We start from the raw sequence: 18,431 nt of genomic DNA, 5'->3' as shown, positions 1-18,431 counted from the left end.
ATCCTCATGCCGATGTTTATTTGATGCCTAGGACCAGAGATGACAAATAGGAACACTGGGAGAGAAGGGAATTCAAAAGTGCCGGTGCGGATAACAAAAGCTATAGAATGTCTGACGACAGCTTTATAACACAGTTAGTCATGGGCAACCAGAAAGCATGTAATCCAGTTACAACAGCTATTGCCAGGAGGACTTTTATTTTGAAAATGCACTTCACAAACGAAATCACTGCAAAGTCATCAAGCATCAGTCAGTAGTGTGACCTCCCAGTTAGACGTGACTTAATATGAACTCATTTTCCCTCGATAATGTGCAGCCGTACACATCAGTCTCCGAGGTGTTCTGGATGTTTTATACAGCGGAGTTGATGCAGAGCGCTGCAGCCCAGAGTCTGCTGGATGATGGGAGCTGATACGACTCGCAGCCAGCGGTGGTCGGGGCAGAGCTCCGCGCTTTTGTTCCCGGATCGCGGGGTTAATGGTTTTCCGTACTGGGTGGTGAGGGAGGAGCGGGCGCAGGTTTCTCAAGCATTCTGTGTCGGAGAAATTAGGATGCAGCCTCTGTTGTCAGAGCCGGGGAGCTGTCTGCCACTTTCCCAGCAGCCCCTGGGCCGGTGACAGGGAGATGGATGATATCTGCAGCCTGGCCGCACTGCTCCCCCAATGCACACAAACACACACACACACACACACACACACACACACACACACACACACGCACACACACAAATAGAGCAAACACCAACACAGCTTCACACAGACTCTCTTTCCTCCCTTTTCTTTTTTACCCTCTCCTCGTATTCTCTTTTCCTCTGACACACACTTACAGAGTGTATGAGTATTTGTCGAATACACCTCTCTCTTTGTTGCCTTTGGCAACAAAACCAATATCCTACATATCAAGGGGAATGAAAACCTCACAAGTGAAAACAATGAAAATGTTTTGAGGGGAAACGGCAGGATTCCCTCATTGTTTGCTTACACGGAACGAGACATTATATTTCTAAATAACCAAACACAGAACATATTCAACAGAGACATTTATTGAAATCACTCTATTCACAATATGAAACTTAAGATATTGTAACATTTACAATATCACATTTTTTTTTTTTTTTACAAGGATTTGTAAATGAATGTATTTTGGAAACTGCACACACCAAGTAAAATACTATAAAAAGAGACAGAACCGCCTGCTCCCAGATATTTATTACTGCAATAACTCAGCAGACAGCAGTAGTTGTTTTAATGAAAGGAAACACACACTTGTCCTGTCCTTAGCTGGAGACACGGCTCTGGGAGGGAGGCTGGACTTGAGCCTGAAAATATGTGTGTATGCATTACAGCAGTGTAGAGTGTATAAGTGTGGGTACGTATGGGGGTGTTAAGTCCTTCAAAGAGCCCCCCCGTATCCCTTTCTCCCCCGCCTGCTTTCATTGTCCTTACCTGCTATCCCGCTCTCCGCCGCGCTGCTGATGTTCCTGCAGTTGGGATCGAATCCAGCGGCCATGTCACCTGAGCAACAGCCGCTGCATACTAATGAGGAGCTGGGGGGTGGGGGGCTTGACTCTGCGCTGGCAGGAAACGCCCCCTCCACTTCGCTTCAATCCCCCCAGCTTTCTTCTTCCTCTTCCTCCGCATCGCTCTGGAAGAACGGGGGTGGGGGGGGGCTGTAAAAGGCAAAGGAGAGAGGTAGAAAAACAAGAAGGAAAGGAAAAGGGACAAATAAGGCGAGAGTGGTGTTGGGGAGGGGGTGGTGATGAGATGAGAGAGAGAGAGGGAGGGTGGAGACAAAAGGAGAACGAGGGCTGGTAGGGAGCGGGGTGTTAAGGGAAACATCCATCACTGTTTTAAGTGACTGCAGTGGGACGGAGCTGAGTAAAAGGTCGTCTGGTCTCTTTCTGTGCACAGTGGGCACCTGGGCAGAGCTGAGCGGCTTCCAAATGACTCCGGGCTAATTATCTCGCGCACGCCGTCTGTTACTGCAGTCTGACACTTTTACTGACTCACTCTGCTGCCGCAAGTGTGCGAGCAAAACAAGGCAGCCGTGCACCCAAACACCTATCCTCCACTCCACTCTGACGAAACGGAGCACACAGAAAAAGACCAGAAAAATAACGTTTTGGAATTTGTTGTCGTGTTGCGAGTGCGAGTTGTGATTTGTCTTACCTTTGAGGGCGCGGAAAGACAGACAATTGCCAGGGCTCCTAGACAAGAAGAGATAATGACAGCAATTTAGAATAAGTGTGGGAAAATAGAAAATACAGGAGGGTTGACCATGTTCGCTGCCTTAACAAGGACGGGAAATCCCTCTGGAAAACTTGAAAGAGAGAGCAAAATGGAGCAGAATTGATCAAAGACGATCCCGACAACATCACAGTAAACGCGCTGCGATTATCCAAATGTCCACCTGCTGAGCGGACGCACGCGAGGACACACTAGGCATTTGTGGTCATGACCTTTTTCAGGGACACAAAGCAAACCACCAGAATGTGACGAGGCTAGCTGAGCAGGTGTTACAGTGAGAAGTTTGAACCAGAAGTCAACCGATTTGAATCTTCAGTTGACAAAATGACTGACTGCATCACTGACGCAGCGTCCGCGTACAAAAGGAAGAGTCAAAGGCTGGAAGTATAAACTCTGACGGGGGCCTCTCCACCAAAGTTGCAACAGTTCAACTGTCTGGCGGCCAAGGGGTTAAAAGCTTTTGCCTGTGGCGACAACGCTGGGCCCGCTATAGGTCACATTCAAGTCCCAGCCACTGGATAGCCAACCTGCAAGACAGAGCATAATTATCCCAGCCAGTTACAGTTCAATAACTCCATCAAGCTGCTAGCCAGATACCAGGTTTCCCTGGCAACGCCTCCGAAGTGAATCACAGATCAGAGAGAGAAGGGGAGATAAGAGCGGACCTGGGGAGGGAGCCGGGCAAGGGGGGATGCATCCTCAAATACTGAGGACCTTTAGACAATGCAAACACACATGTGCAATGCCGACATGCGCAAGCAGACACACACACACACACACACACACACACACTCACACACACACACACACACACACACACAGCAAACCAGGTCTGAGAGCATTCCAGTTGGCTGAGGCTGAGACCTCTGGCCTGCCAGGCCGTCAGTCTGCTCCCTTTGAGCTTTGTTGTTTGGTTTTCAATCATCAGCCCCACTTTCCAGACTCCTGCTCCGTGCCCACAGGCCCGCCGTGAAAATCCTCGAGCAGCTCGACCGTCCTTTCAATTGACACCCCCACCTCCCACAGCACTTACTGTAATCTGAAAAAGTTAATGGAGTTTATCTCTCCCCCCTGTCGCCCCGAGAATAATAAAGAAACTTTTGTTCTTTCGATGCACAGGGATAATTACATTACGAGTGGCATGACGATGTATGCCCTTGATTGAATTAAAAACAGAACTGAATTGGTTTTAGTGCAGGCTTTAGGAGGGGGGGCTGTGTGTAGAAAAGGCGTGCATGTTTTTGCACGGGTGCATGTGTGTGGTGTCATAGGCACACTTCTGTGTGTGTGTGTGTGTGTGTTCAGGTGACTGTCTGGCCTCCTGCCGCAGTGTCTGGAAACTCAGACGCCCCCCACCCCTGTCCCCCCCCCCTCCATTCCATGCTGCTCCTCTATCAGGCATACCTGACGCCCCGCCTCCCACCTGCACCTCCTCCCCCACCCCACTGCGATGGGAGATCCACTGAACACTAAGCTTCACCAGACAACACAACCTGACAATCAATGCACAAAAAAGCACAAAAAAACCCCAAACCAAGCCCTCTAATTCACTAAATCCATCTGATTTCCATGTCAGCTCGAGCCCAAATCCAAATGTGGGGATAAATGTTAATCTGTCCTTATTACTTTTATCGGGGGGCGATGTGGCAGCGCAGTGTGTTACATGACCACCTCTGAACAATGGAGTGTAATCTCTCGCACACACTCGGGTCCATCAGCTGGAGCCTTTGGTTTATCTACACCTATTCAAGGTCTGAATCAATCTTTCCTGCAGGAACTTGAAGACTAACTGAGTACAGAAGCCACATAGGGAATGCTCTTTATTTAGGACATCTCATGACAAAAGCGCATGACGCCATATTTATATTATTAGATACATTTTGCGGAGGCACTGTATTAGTTAAAGCTGAATTTCTGCTTCAGTTCCACGAGTTCAGTTTCTGAGCAGATTGTAACATCTCACTTGCTTGTTTTTTCTGTCTAAATTGTCACTGATTTATAATTTCCATTTCAGTAAAATAGTTTGATTGGTTCCGTGCAAACACAGCACATAAATGTTTTTATTGAAGGACAAAAAAAAAAGAAGCTAATATTGCACCCTGCTGTTAAGCAATTTGACCTTGACAACCACTTCTAGATTCACTGTGACTTATCTTATTATATCAGAATCAAATGATTTCAGAAAATGAATTATTTCCAGGATAAAGCAAAATTACAAGCACTCCTCTCACAAATATATTCACATTTCGTACACTCCAGTAATTCACAGTTGACTGACATCGATAAAATGAGGCAGGATTCTCATTCTGCATTTCCTCCGAAAATATTAATTACCAAGTTAGCAGGAAAGCAAACAAAAGACGCAACCTTAGTTTCCTAAACGTTATGCTGAACGTTATGCCCCCCCCCCCCCAAGTCAACAAAATAGGAGCTTTTACAGAATTTCCCCTGAAGGAGATTTCTTTATTCCCCTGATGCGTCACATGCAGTGTAATGTTTAGAGATCAATTTAGCAGTTGCGTATTGAGAACTAGTTTGACTTTGAACAAAGTTTTTGTATTCCCCGTTCAGCGGAGTTACCAACTAGCCGGTAGCTGATTTTAACGGGGTGATATTTATTGGATCCTTGGCGGATTGCTCTGAGCATGCTGCTTTGTTACTGTTGGGGGAGCGGTGAGGATTTCATCAGTGGGCTCGGGTGCTGCCAGACTTTGCTGCGTGTCAGACAGACCCTAATAAAACTGTCTGGCTGTTTTGTGGGCACCAGCTCCGCTCTGGCTGTGCTGCGTCTGACTGCTCAGCACTTGTCGCACTGTGCCTGGCTGTTTGGTATTCATGGGGCATGGCACTCCTTCAGCTGTTGCTGGGGGCTCTGTGGCATAGGCACAGACTGATTAGTTGGCATCGGCATTGTTCACTATGAAACCAAATGGGGAGACAGGGAGGAAAAAAAAAAAAAAAACATAATTAGGGAGAGAGGGAGACTGGAGACTGGGAGAGAGATGGAGAGGAGGGTATTAGAGAGAAAATCAATTGTTTTGAACTGCATTCCTAATATGGGTAATTTAGCAGAAATTAGGTTTTCAGAAAAGCATGCTGCCTTGGGAAAAATTGAAAGTTTAAAAACCAGGTCAAGCTGTAATGGTGAACGGAGTCACACCTTTGAATAGCATAGAGGAAAAGAACTAATTTATTGTAATTGCACTTCTTTAGTCGTGTTCATAAGAGGCCGCGTCAATATTTTCATTCTCTATTCAATGTTCAATCTTGTCTTTTTGCTGAATGATAGTGTCTGTCTGAGTCGTCCTGCGCCTCCACTTTAAATATTGATTCAGACCATTAACCAATTTGGTTGTGATAGCTCAGGACAATGGCCCATTTTCAACAGAATTTACCAAATTAAGAGAGCCACAAAATTCCAGTGGAACATTAAAAAAAATGTGCTCACTGATTTTTATTTAAAGGTACTATAAGATTTCTGTCTGCTGTTCTCTGATTTTAACACAGTAAGCAATTTAATGCAAATGTCTTTTAAATATAATTTTTTTAACCAATCTGGTTACTATTAAAATTTTTTCTGTTTAGAAAAAAATAACTACTCTGTAATAGTGATAATAATACATATTTGCCTGTAGCCTGGGGATTCCTGATATTTGTAAATTAGTGGGTAAGTTGGAACTTGTTTTTTAAATACTCTGAGCGAATTGTTATCAGTTTGGAAAACAATATTATGACTCTCAAATAATTTTAGCACTTTCTGATAGCTGGCTGAGAAACGTTGAAAGTGATGAAGAAGTATTACTGAAATGACTGAATGTGTACAAATGTGCAAAAACAAAGAAATTAGTTTGCTGCTGGCAAGGGATTGAGTTCCCACACCAAAACTGTAAAAGCTGTGTATCACAATCTCTCGTTTTACAATGAGTAAAACAGCAGCGGCAGATGTGGCACTAGTCACAGACAGCTCCTGTAGCGTCTGAGTGGAGCTGGAGTGATCAAATTCAGAGCGACTGCCTTGGTAATGGAGGATCAAATATATTGGCTGTGTCTCTGCGATACTGTGCTGCAGTGGTGACAGGGGTTAATCAGCATCAGTCTGGGGTGTGGTGGTTTGGAGTGGTTGGTGTCCTGCCATTTCTAATCAGATCATGTGTTACTCGAATGGTATTCAAACAAAGATGTTGACACAAAGAGAGATTACAATGTCGGTGGAGAACACGGCGCAGCGCAGACAAGCGTTTCGGTTTTGCAGCGATGCCACTGCTGCGATCGCGAAAAGGCTTTCTTGATGAATTTTTGGGGAAAACAAAACATTTCGGCTATACCAAACATGCACATTCCTACATATACAGTTCCATCAGGGCTACAGTTTACTTAACACTTTATAAATGATGTGACGGAGGAGCTGATCAAACAAAAATCCTACGAACATTTATTGCACTCAACTTCTCCCTTTTCATGTTGCAACTCCTCTTCCCTTCCCTACATTGTCCCTACCATATATACATTTCTAACGGTAAATCAGTTGGTGCTTCATTCCGACTCCACCCTTGGAACATTCGGTAGAAAGTCGATTGTGCCCTCCGCCCGCGTCCCAAGAGCCTAACCCGTGATTTTTTATCAAGAGAGCTCACAAGTTAGGGTCTCAGGGAGCAGGTGAAGTACGACAGAGTCTACTGAGGAGCCGCAGTCAGCTGCAGGGCACTGAGTGGCACTGACACCTTTCCCTCTCTCTCTCTGCCTCACACACACACACAAGCACACACACACACACACACATCATCCCTTCCTCGACCAGTTCCACTTAAAAGTACCCAATTTCTGCCCAAAGGCACCCACAGCCATAAAGTGTCTGTCTTTCATGAGGCACGGGTTGCAATAAAAAAAAAACAAAGCGGCTCTGTGCCCTGGACAGAGAAAACGGTTCCCATCGTCCTCCTTTTCCTCCACTGCAGGTAACTTATTGTGTTCAGAAGGCTCAGCTTGATCCCTGTGCACACAAAGACATGCAAAGGTAGAAACATTTTCAGACAAATGCTTACACGCATTAAATACCACAAGACACCAGATAACAACAGCGGCAGCAAAAGAGAACAGAGATGACAAAGACAAAGAGGTGAATTTGCTGGACAAATGATCTTCATCGCAGCACCCAGACAGAAGCAGAGGCAGAGGCTCAGACAAACAGACAAGCCTGCACTGCCTGCTCTGTGCTAACTAGCCTTTGTGCTGGAAAAGGAAAAGCCCCCCAGCCAAGCAGCCAGGCTCGCCTCTTTGTCCTAAAGAGCGTCGGCTGATCATCAGTCTACATTTCTCTCTTCCAGGACGGTTGGACCCGGACCCGTCAGTTGGACGGTCCGTCTGACTGATGGACGCAGAGAGTCGCCTAGCAGCGTCAGCCTCTGGCTCTCCACCGCAGGGGCAAACACCGACAACATTCGGTCAGATGTCAAGTAAAAATACACGGAGCTTCGAGGCTCTGCTCTGTGGCAGGAACACAGGTCCAGCTCCACATTGACTGCAACACCCTTGAAGCCAGACCCTACCACCTACCTGCCGAACTCTGCCGCCATGGCGGCGAGCTTGGCACGTAATAAGTTGTCAGTGTCAAAGGCAACAAGCTTCAGTCAGACATAAAACAGCTTCTATTAAACTAAAAGAAAAAAAAGCTGGAGGCAGAGCTGGAACCGAAGAATCCAGACATTAATTGCCATAAAATGCCAAACTGCAGTGAATATTAACAAAGTAATATTGAAAACATTCCCATGCCATTTTTGCCTGTCATGTACCCAAACACACCACTGACTACCCCCACCCCCTCCACCCTGTCCCCCCCGTCCTGCCACCCACCTCACAACTCCTCCCCCTCAGACTAAAAAAAAAAAAAAAAAGAAAGAAAGAAAAAAAAGAATCGGATAGATGTCTCTGACTGTCTCCTTCTCTCTGGGGAACGCCAGGCAAAGTGGAGGCTTCCGGAAATGAACGCTCCGCACCACCCGACGCGTTGCCTCGCACGCTCACTCCTCTGTCTGCCACTGACTACGCCTTTTGTTATCCACCTCTGAGCTGAGGATGAGGAAGAACAGAGGGGGAAAAAGGGCAGCGGTGGAAGAAGGGAAAAAAGGGGGTAAAAGAAAGAGATGGGGGGGGGGGTGGGTGAAGCCAAGGTGTCCGCGGGAAGCTGCAGCCAGACGCAGGTCAGTGAGGTGGGACGCCTCTTCTCCCCCTTTACCCTCCTCCCCCATAGCCCCCACCCCCACCCCACCCCGGCACAGAGCATCGCTCCATCCCAGCGCTTGCATTGTCAGCTCCATCTCAGCATCTTAACCCCCCCCCCCACCACCACCACCACCACCACCACCACCAGCACTACCACTCCTCCTCCTCTTCCTCCTCCCTGCTCCAGACACTGGGACATCAGCCATGTCGTGACACTGCCATCTACACCCTCTACTTTTATTTCTCCACCTCTCCTTCCTTCCTCTATCGCCACAGGTCCAACATGATGAGCTGCCATCACCGGGGAGGAAAAAAAAAGCCAAAAACATTCGCTTCCTCCAGCTCCCGCCGCGGCCGCCGCAACCCGCTACCTTTCACTCACCCACACCCCCTCCCCCATTTGACCCTTCCACCCCCAAGCCCTGCCTCTCCAGCACCTACTGCCCTCTACCACTATCTCCACACCCCCAACCCCCACCCATCCCCTCCCATCACACCAGGTCTGTACCTGTCTGCTTGTCTCGCTTGTCTGTTACTCCCTGTCTGCAGCTGCTTGCCCAAAGTGAGATACTGCAGCAGGAGTCTGCAGCGACAGCCCTCGCTCTTTCTCTCCCTCTCTCTCTCTCTCTCTCTCTCTCTCTCACACACCCTCCATCCAGCCTTTGCTGGTGAACACGTTCCTCCCTGTGCTGATCAATTTCTTCTCTTTTCCAGCGGCGCACAGACACACACACACACACACATGCACACACTGCAGCGAACCGGCTGGCCACGGAGGAGGATGCACTGTAGCGATCTTCTAACACGGGCTGTAACATGAATGCAGCTTGCAGTCCCGCATGCAAACACATACACAAACACTAATCAGCAGATATAGCCTGTGATGCAAAATTGAATGCAAAACAGTCATCTGAGACAGACGACACACAAACAGGGAAGCGTGCGCAGGCAGAACTGGCAGCACAAGCACAGGCGACAGCAGACAAACTCACACGTCCCCCCCCAAAAAAAGACTGAGATACCCAACGCCGCTTGAATAGAGAAGCAAGACACAGGATGCAGAGCGACACTACAGCGGCTATGCTCAGCCAACACACACACACACACACACACACACACACACACACAAACTGTCACACAGACAGCGATGTGGTCAGTGCAAGCATGAACACAAACAGTCGCTGTCACAATATTGTGACCGAGGCTTGCAAGCAGCAGAGTAAGGCACACGGCTGTCCGAGGCAGACAGGAAAGCAACGGCAAGTATTGTGTCAAAGAATTCCTCCATCACTGGAAACTGGTCCCGTATTTTCTGTTTGTCAAGAATTACATTTTTAATTACGATTTGAGATGATTTTGCAGATGAACATACCTATAATGTGTCTTCCTCGAAACTAACTAAACATACGTGTCTCTCTGCCAGGGCCGAGGGCCTTTACACATCGAAACCATGTCGCCGAACTGTGGACTGCCAGCTGAACACTTATATAATCATATATACATCTGCTATTAAATGTAATAATAGGCATTTGAGCTCTGCAATCACAATTTAAAGTCAAACTGTTTAAACGGTCTTGCAGGATCACAAATAACAAAGGGTAAGTGACGTGTTTATTTCAAAGTTAATTTTACTTTTCAGGGGCATATTTTCTTTTCATGTCACCTAAAACTTCAGAAAAAAAAAGAGACTGTAAATGTGGTAAAATGTTTTTATTTGTGTAGTACGGGATATTTTATATAACCAACGCTATGAAAAGGGAAGACATTTTCTCATTCTCCTGTCTGAATGAAATCTGCCCTTGACAGCTTGTTCTAATCTTCGAGTTTAATCACCTTCAACACCCTGGATAGATTAGGGTTATGACCCTGTGTGACATAGAGGGGGCTGGGAGAGAGATCTGCAAATGTTATCATTGATTGATTATGCCCTTTAATTCAAATGGAAAACAGCAGCTTTTTAACTCTGCTGCAACACAGAGAAGGCTGAATTGGAAAATGTCGCTTCATCGAGGATGGCAAGCGCGCCGGTACCTTTCTATCCTACAGAAAGATACAGAAGCAGGGGTGAGCCACACGCTGGAGAGGTGTAGATGTAAACCCTGCAGCCAATGTCAAAACCGTGGCCAGGTTGAAGTCTATGGGGGATGGTGGTTCTTCGCAGATTGGCTCGGTGATGGCGGCGGTGACGCAGAGACGGGGGGGTTGGGAGTTTGCTGTATGCAAAAGCCAGCGGGGCCAGCAGGCGGCCATATAGGTGATCAATCAGCTCCATTACAGCCGTGTCACTGCGGAGTCTGGCGCTGTCGCCGCATCCCGCCCATCACCCCACCACACACACACACACACACACACACAAACATTGCTGTCTTCGTTTCCAGTCTAGACTGGAAATATAACCCGTTGGCGTGATGAAATTGGTCCACAAGAGCAAACGGCGTACAATAGCAGATACACAATCCCGTCGCTGCTACGTACCAATGGCACATTTTCAAAGAAGCGCTGAGAATCGGGGCACGTAGGGTGGGATGTGCCATCGATCAGAGAATACAGAAGTTGTTGTGACAGAGTTGAAGCAGATTCTAATTCACTCACTTTGAATTGTACCAGGACAAAGCTTTTCAAAGCACCCAAAAATAGGACCGGCTCCATTGTGATTGGTAAGTAGCACGCACAATGAGCCAAGAGACATTATGCAGCACACACTTGCTATGACACCGTTCGTTCTTCTACAATAAGCTCAAAATATCCCCACGCAGCCTGGAGATGCATATCTGTGCCACAGATGCCAGGCAAGCATCAGACAGGTATCCAAACAATGGACTTATCTCAGTCAGTGCAAGCAGCACAGAATGGGAACATGGAGCGGCAGACGTAGGAGGGGTGAAGGAGGAGAGCGGAGGAGGAGGGAGATGGGGGTGGAGGGGGGGAGGGGAGCAGGAGGCAGAAAATATGTGATGCACAGCGCCTTGCCAGCCAGCCAGCCAGCCAGCGGGACATTAATGACGATCATGTCTTGTCACACTAGCTGTCGGGCCAGTCAGCAGATCCTGCCCTTGTCCCTGCCCTTCTCCAATCAATGGCATTGATCTGTCCCAGGGGTCAAGGGGCAAGAGCGTATCAATAGGGGGAGAGTGGCTGATGCAGCAGGCGGAGAGGGGCTGACTCCAGACAGATCAATGACACCCTCCGTCTGCCATCGGTGTGTTATGATTATTCATTTGCCATTAACCCGACCACATTAAGGGAATATGTTTCCTTGGGAAGAAATAGTGCTCGAGGCTGCTCGCTATTATGGGGAAGTGAGATTTTATGAGTTGGGGAGCCAAAGTACCGGTCTGGCCAGAACTGACAGTGTTCTGGTCTCAGACAATTTGTTACTAAGGTCTCCACCCGTCGGTGACGTCAAGAACAAGAAGCCAATCACTACTCGCAGAGCGGTTACAGATGCAAGCGGCAATTGGCTGATTTCATAAGAATTTTGTGTCATTCCCTGTGTTAGATTTGGATGGCTCTTGAACATCTGAGGAAAAGGAAGTATCAGGAAGTATATTACGCTTGTGTGCTGGGTCAAATCCTGTGTGTATATGGTTTCCAAGATCAGGTAATAAGAGAGAGCAGTCAATACATTTCGGGGCTGACTGGCCGAGCATGAAGACAAGATATTTGGAAAAATGAATTCACAGTTTTGTGTTTTTAAGAAAAGATACTATTGTTATTTCTTGGCCAAACTACGCACAGTTTAGGTATATGGCTGACTGCTTTTGTTGTTTTCTCGTTGATAGAATTTGGGGTTCAGGTGACACTGAGTCACTGTCGAGCTTCACGGCATTGCCAGCACTTTCTGCTATACATAATTTGGACTGCAGCATACCAAATTCAATAAAACTGACTCCTCAAAGGGGCTGTTATAGCCGAGGAGACCGAGAAAAAAAGAAAAAAAAAAAGATCAGCGGCCTGAACCGCCCCTGTCTAATCCCATAATTTATTTGTTCAACCATCCCATAAATGAAGGCCCAGCTGGAACCAATGACTTTTAGCTGTGCTGCTTGGGCAGCTGGACAGGGGAGTGCTGAGGCAGCAGGATTCTCAGCAGCGACGCTTTCCTCAACACATCTGGAGGAACGATTGGGGTTCAGAGGTGAGGAAAGATGAGAAAATCACAGTTCTTAAAATAAACTCTAGCACGGCACATCTTGCCTCCCCGTGCTCTGTTAAAGTTGTGATAGCTAGGGAGGAGGAAAGGCTCTTCGTTTTAGCTAAGCTGTAAAATAAAGCATATATTTCTGATTAAATAAAGCAGCTCCATTTGTTCCTGCCTTCACCAGTTCTTCATTTGAAGCTGACAAGCACGATGTTGCTCCACACACTGTCCACTTTCCGGGATTATTCGGACTATTTTTCATGTGAGTGGGTCAGAGCAGCAGTGATGTGAACCCTGTGTGTCGTTTGGTTGAATGAGGAGGCGTGATCCTCATTGTCATTGGAAAATCGGAGATAAAAGGAGTTCTTGGGTTTCCAGGGATTTATCAGGATCACATTCCCTCACAGAAACCTGTTTGATGACGGTGACTCTGTTGGCGATGCGAGGCGGAGCAGGATGACTGGGCTTCAATGGAGGTGTTAGTATCACTCCAGATTTGATTACCGATTATCTAAAAATAGCTGTTTCCAATTAATCCCATTCAATAGCTGCACCAACAGGAAACAAGTAAGGGGTTTTCCAGGGTTCTCCACATGTCCAAGGTGATTTCAGGAATTTAACTTTAATTTAATGTAAATTTTAAAAAACAACACTAAGAGTCTGTGTAAGCTAGTCCCTTGCTGTACAAGTTGCTTTGGGAGTGTGGCTTACATTTCTCACTATTACTGTAAAACGAATAGCCATATTTGGGTGTAATGTATACATAATCCTTAAGCCAAAGGGAATCTTAAAGAATCTGAAGAGCAAATAAGAGATGACTGTAAATGATTAGACATTCAATTTAGAGTGCAACAACACATCTGGCTTAGTATGAGGCCAGTGCAGTGGAAACTCTGAGCATCAAACACCATGAAAAAAGAAGCAATCTCAACCACTTGAAACCAAAGAGCTAATTGGATAAATGACGAAGGTTGCAGAGAGGTGGTCCACTCAGCCCTGGCCCCAAACGCCGCAAAAGCAGGGTCGTCCATCAAACCGAAAAACAACACTGTCACAATGATAAAGAACTACAGCAGAAATTACCACAACGTTTCCTCCTCAAGCTGCATTTCAAATCAAGTCGCCCTGAAGAGTAACAAACTGGTAAATCTTGAGCTGATCTGCTTGGCCATTTTTCTCCCGCGTGTTGCGTTGGGAGTCATTTTACAAGCTGTGGCTTAGTGCCAGACAGAGATGAAGTCAGACACATTCAGCCTAGTGGACAAGTCTACGGTAAACAGAGACTTCAGTGTCGCCGAGGCAAGCTTCAACCTGAAACTAGACCTCATATCACAGATGCTCATTGTATGGAACCGCGGACACTATATCACAAGGCCCTGAGACAATGCATAAACATTCAGCTTTTCCCACGCTGGGAAAGCAGGAACATTACGGAGGTCTACTGAGGCAGCTTGGGGCCAACAGCTTTAAATACTGTTGGGTGTGACAATCAAAGCTCGAAATCTATGAGAAATATATATCGAACCTGAGTCAGCTGCTGAAAAACATTTAAATGTAATGTGCAAAAGGCAATGCTGTAAAGTCACAGGGCATGGCAGTCACCGGGAAGAATCTGTTAAACAGAACAAGTCACATTTATTATGTTTATTATATTTCATACTCTGTGTTTGTATCGAACCATCTGTGCATCGTAATGTTTGGCACACAGCTCACATGTGACTGACTCGGAAGACGCCACGGCCCCCACGCTGACTAAACAGGCTGAGGTGTAATACCAGGCCACGAAGATGGAGCAACAGTTTGAAAAGCGACGCCATCACTGTGTGAAATAGGTTCCGTCACACAATTACACCTCAGTGAGAAAACGGCAATTCCAAATAAGACAATAAATATAGCATAGTTAGAACTTTTTAACACTCTCTTTTTTTTTGTTTTTTCACATACTGAATTTCACAGTAACAGTTACAACCACAGCACGAGAAAGTCTCTGTAGATCAAAATGCTACAGTGCTGGTTGAACAATTTTAACATGTCACTTGGCCTAAACACCAGCATAAACCTGCACTTGCTCCTCACAGGACAGGCGGATGGAAGAAAACAGTCGGCTGCTCATTCGTTTGTTCTGTGTGTTTTGCAGCGACACCATAATGCAATCGATGCAGTGCGGTTACTCCGATTAACCACAATGCATTATGTCTAAAAATACAGCAAGCACAAGCCAACGGTTTTGAGGTCTTGAGCCCCCAGCAGGCAGGCTGACCATGGCTAAAGGTCAGCTATGAAATGAGAACCTCAGGTGGGCATAAATGACATGAATACGAAGAGCATTAACCCTGCATAGAGCTATTATAATGGGCAATGCTATTGAGAAATTCCATACTGCATGCTGCATTATAAGCAAAACAATCATCTGTACAGATTGATGTCATACGTGTACTCCAAGGAAAGCTAGAAGGTTGTACAGTTAACTCCCAGGGTGTAATTCTAAACCATACAACCTACTACCTCAACCCGGATGCACACATTTTCAACTAGAGCGCCCCTTCTCTATCCGTTGAACAAGTATATCATCCTCTAGCCAAAATAACTGTGTCCCTATCTAACACAAAGCATCGTCACCATCATGTTCCAGGTTTAAATTCATGTCACAAATAGAGATGTTGTGCATTGCTGGGATGAGAGCAACATAATGTTTTAAATATGTACTGCCATGGGATATATATATATATATATATATATGTTCCACCTGTTCATACCACCTAAACAAACTAGGTTATTAAAGAAAACAAATAAAAAGGTTAAAAGACGACGTTCATACCACAATGACAAAGACCCACAGAGGCGAGCTTGTGCTGTCAGATTTGCCACAAGATCGGATCTACGGGTTTGTGCCAAATGGTTATGGCCAAAGTATCAAAATAATTGAATAAAGGACTAAAAATGTAGTAGTGGTAATAATGTGACAAAGAGCTATAAAAGTACATGTGTGTGACGCGTCTCAGACGGTGTCATTTGGGGAGAGATGCCAATCAAACAACAGGACCTGACCTCAAAACGTCTTGCCCCTGCGTACCGAACATGAGTTGACAGCGTAGGCGTTCTTCAGCGTTCATATGGAGCGTGACAGAGACACTGAGCCGAAAGTCTGGAGCAAAAGGGTTCCGAGTTCAGTTCGGCTGGCATTTAGAGAAACTGCAGCGAGAGCCTTTGTTGAAAATCACCCCCCAAAAAAATGACAGTTCATCAGACAGATGGTGAAAGGATTGTGATAACTTACCCTTCATGGGAGTGTCCTGCTCAGGGTTTTGTTGCTGCCCCGGGGTCACTTTTTAGTTCGCCTCTCTAAAAACAGGAAAAAGAAAGTTTTCAACACCACACAATGGTATGTAACTATTGTTTTTTTTAAGGCCTGTTACTGAATTAGTAATAGCTACAGTGCATTATGAAATACTAGCAACACTATCGGTAAACTGCATAGGAAACCAACGAGGAGCATCATGGTGAGAAAGGAAAAAGAAGAGTATTACGTTACAAAACATGCCAGTAACTGTTCTGACAACATCAGATCCATATGGGGGGAAAAAAAAAAATCGTTCAAACATAAATTGCTGTGTATTCTTAAGTCGCTGTGCCTCGGTTTGGGAGCGTCACATGCCTCAGCAGTTCCCAGATATGAAATGAAGTCCATAATAATAACAATCATAACTCTGTTGTGGACCGCTATCCCAAACTAGCCCGCAGAATTGCCATAGCAGTCCTCTTCCTGGCCAGCAGCAATGTGGCTGTGGTGAGAGGTTAGCTCAACTTAGCCAAGACCGCAGATAGCAGAGAGCAGAGCCTGAGAGGGATGCCAGTGTAATCAAGCATGCCACGGTCAGCTACCATTAACTGTGCCAGTGCCAGAGAGCCACAAACAACGGAATATTCCTACGGCCGCAGTGCGACAAAGGAAAGTCTGAAGTGAGAAGAAAATGCCACTTACCCACATTTCTACTATCCTGTCTGATTTATCATCTCTATTTTCCTCTATCCACACTTTCTATCTGGGTGTGAGCAATGAGCAGCGAGTGTTTTTTTTTGGGGGGGGGGTTTGGTAATGAGAGGAATGATGAAAAGATCGAGGGGCACTTCTAAACTGAGCCCACTGACAGTACGGGTTCAGTTAAGCGATGCGCTCTCCGCCATTTTCTCCGAAACAAACAAGAACAAGAGGAGAAAAAAACTGGATAAAAACGATTAGCTGGCATCATTATTCAAAGTTTCCCCCTTTTCTCCCTCTCTATGTCTCTCTCTCTCTCTCTCTCTCTCTCTCTCTCTCTCTCTCGTCTGGCACCATTACAAAACCTTAGCTGGAAAGATCACATGATTTCCTACCAGAAAGCCACAGCATTCCCAGTAAGTATTCTGCTGACATTGTGAAGACATCTTTTGTCTAAATCAAAACGTTAGCTCGGCCTGCCTCCCTCCCAAAATCTGGCACCTTCTAGGGGGGTGGGGGGGGGGGCAGTGTAAAGGGTGGTGTTAGGAGTCATGGCAACCTGTACCTGGCAGGCTGCCCAGCACCCCGAGGTGGGGAGAAGCAGGGGCTAATATGGTGTCGAGCAGGAATGCTTAGTGCCTTCCAAAGTCAACTCTATGGGCGTGCTGGTTGCTTAAGATTTCAGCTCAGATGCCATAATTCTTTTGACAGAGTAAATGCAAAAAACTGGACGCAGGTGACAAACTCCAAGTGCACCTCCTGATTCAAATACATTTGGAGACTGAAATCAAGTTGACAAGCATCTGCTTTAAAACACAATTAATCTAAACCACGTGAGCCCTTTCAGCAAACACAAACAGCAGATCAGATTCATAATACATCAAAGGAGTCAATTCATTAAAGTGGCTTTGCTGGAGAGAACGGGGGCACTGGGAGATACGAGGAACTTGTGATTGTATATGCAATAATTCACTTGTTCCCCCCCCCCCCCCCCATACACTACATTTAAATTCCTGTTTTCTTCGGTGAGTGAATAAAGTCTCTCGTGTCGTCAGCAGACGAACATGTTTTCCCTCGTCGTGTACTTCTGCCGTTTAGCCAGAACAGTAGCCAAACACAATCAGGTGGTTTGTCACAATAACGCAAGCATATGTCATGGACCTGTGACTGACTAAAGAGCAAGGTATCCACCAGAGACGAGATTAAAGTTCTGCCCCGAGAGCCTCTCATATGCCGGCTCTCTCACTCAATTTAACACCAAACTGTTGAGCATCTGCCATACTTGCTCAACTCTGTCCATGAATAAATAGGAGAGTGGCTCGGTTTGTGATCGTAGCAGGAGAACTACGTCAAAGGCTGTTTGACACTTTGTTTTCTTTTCTCACTGTGATTTATTAGCTCTCTGTCTGTTTAGAATGTGTGTAGAAATGTTTTTTCGGCACACATAACAATCAAATCATAATTTTTGACTCCAAAGTTAATAAGAGTGTAATGACAGTGTGCGTTGAATGCACAACAAGCACGCCAAGCGTTGAGAGACACCACACATAGATCACGTCTATAAAATAGTCAGGACATGCAGTGGCAGCATTTAAGATACTCCTTGTGTATATCTCAACAGTTCTATTTGTTATTTAGTGTTTATGATCTGATTTTAGTGAGTAAGGATGTAGCTGCTGTTAGAAATGCAGATCCGAAACAGATTGCTGTGTACGTACGACGGTTGATTTTGAAAAAGCAGAGAATGTAAATTATGATGGTTCAAGGAGACAATAAATTGACCACAGACTGGTGTGGTGGCCAGGACAAGCAGTAACATCTCTTTTTCATGCTGGTGCAAACAGCA

The 18,431-nt window shown here is 46.0% G+C and overlaps 1 long non-coding RNA gene across 1 annotated transcript in view; it reads right to left on the bottom strand.

The window, feature by feature from the left end:
- Positions 1–15: 15 nt before the first annotated feature.
- Positions 16–18,431, bottom strand: part of LOC139295693 (uncharacterized) — a 47,000-nt gene continuing 28,584 nt past the window's right edge. Inside the window, exons 2-5 of the long non-coding RNA XR_011598424.1 lie at positions 15,884–15,948; positions 2,169–2,206; positions 1,446–1,669; positions 16–651 (exon numbers count right to left, since the gene is read on the bottom strand). This is a non-coding gene — a long non-coding RNA (uncharacterized lncRNA). The remainder of the gene's footprint in view (positions 652–1,445; positions 1,670–2,168; positions 2,207–15,883; positions 15,949–18,431) is intronic.

Source organism: Enoplosus armatus, chromosome 13 (assembly GCF_043641665.1).
Source record: "Enoplosus armatus isolate fEnoArm2 chromosome 13, fEnoArm2.hap1, whole genome shotgun sequence".
NCBI classification, from domain to species: Eukaryota; Metazoa; Chordata; class Actinopteri; order Centrarchiformes; family Enoplosidae; genus Enoplosus; species Enoplosus armatus.
The sequence above is the reverse complement of the archived record's forward strand: the minus strand, read 5'-3'. Positions and strand labels throughout refer to the sequence as shown.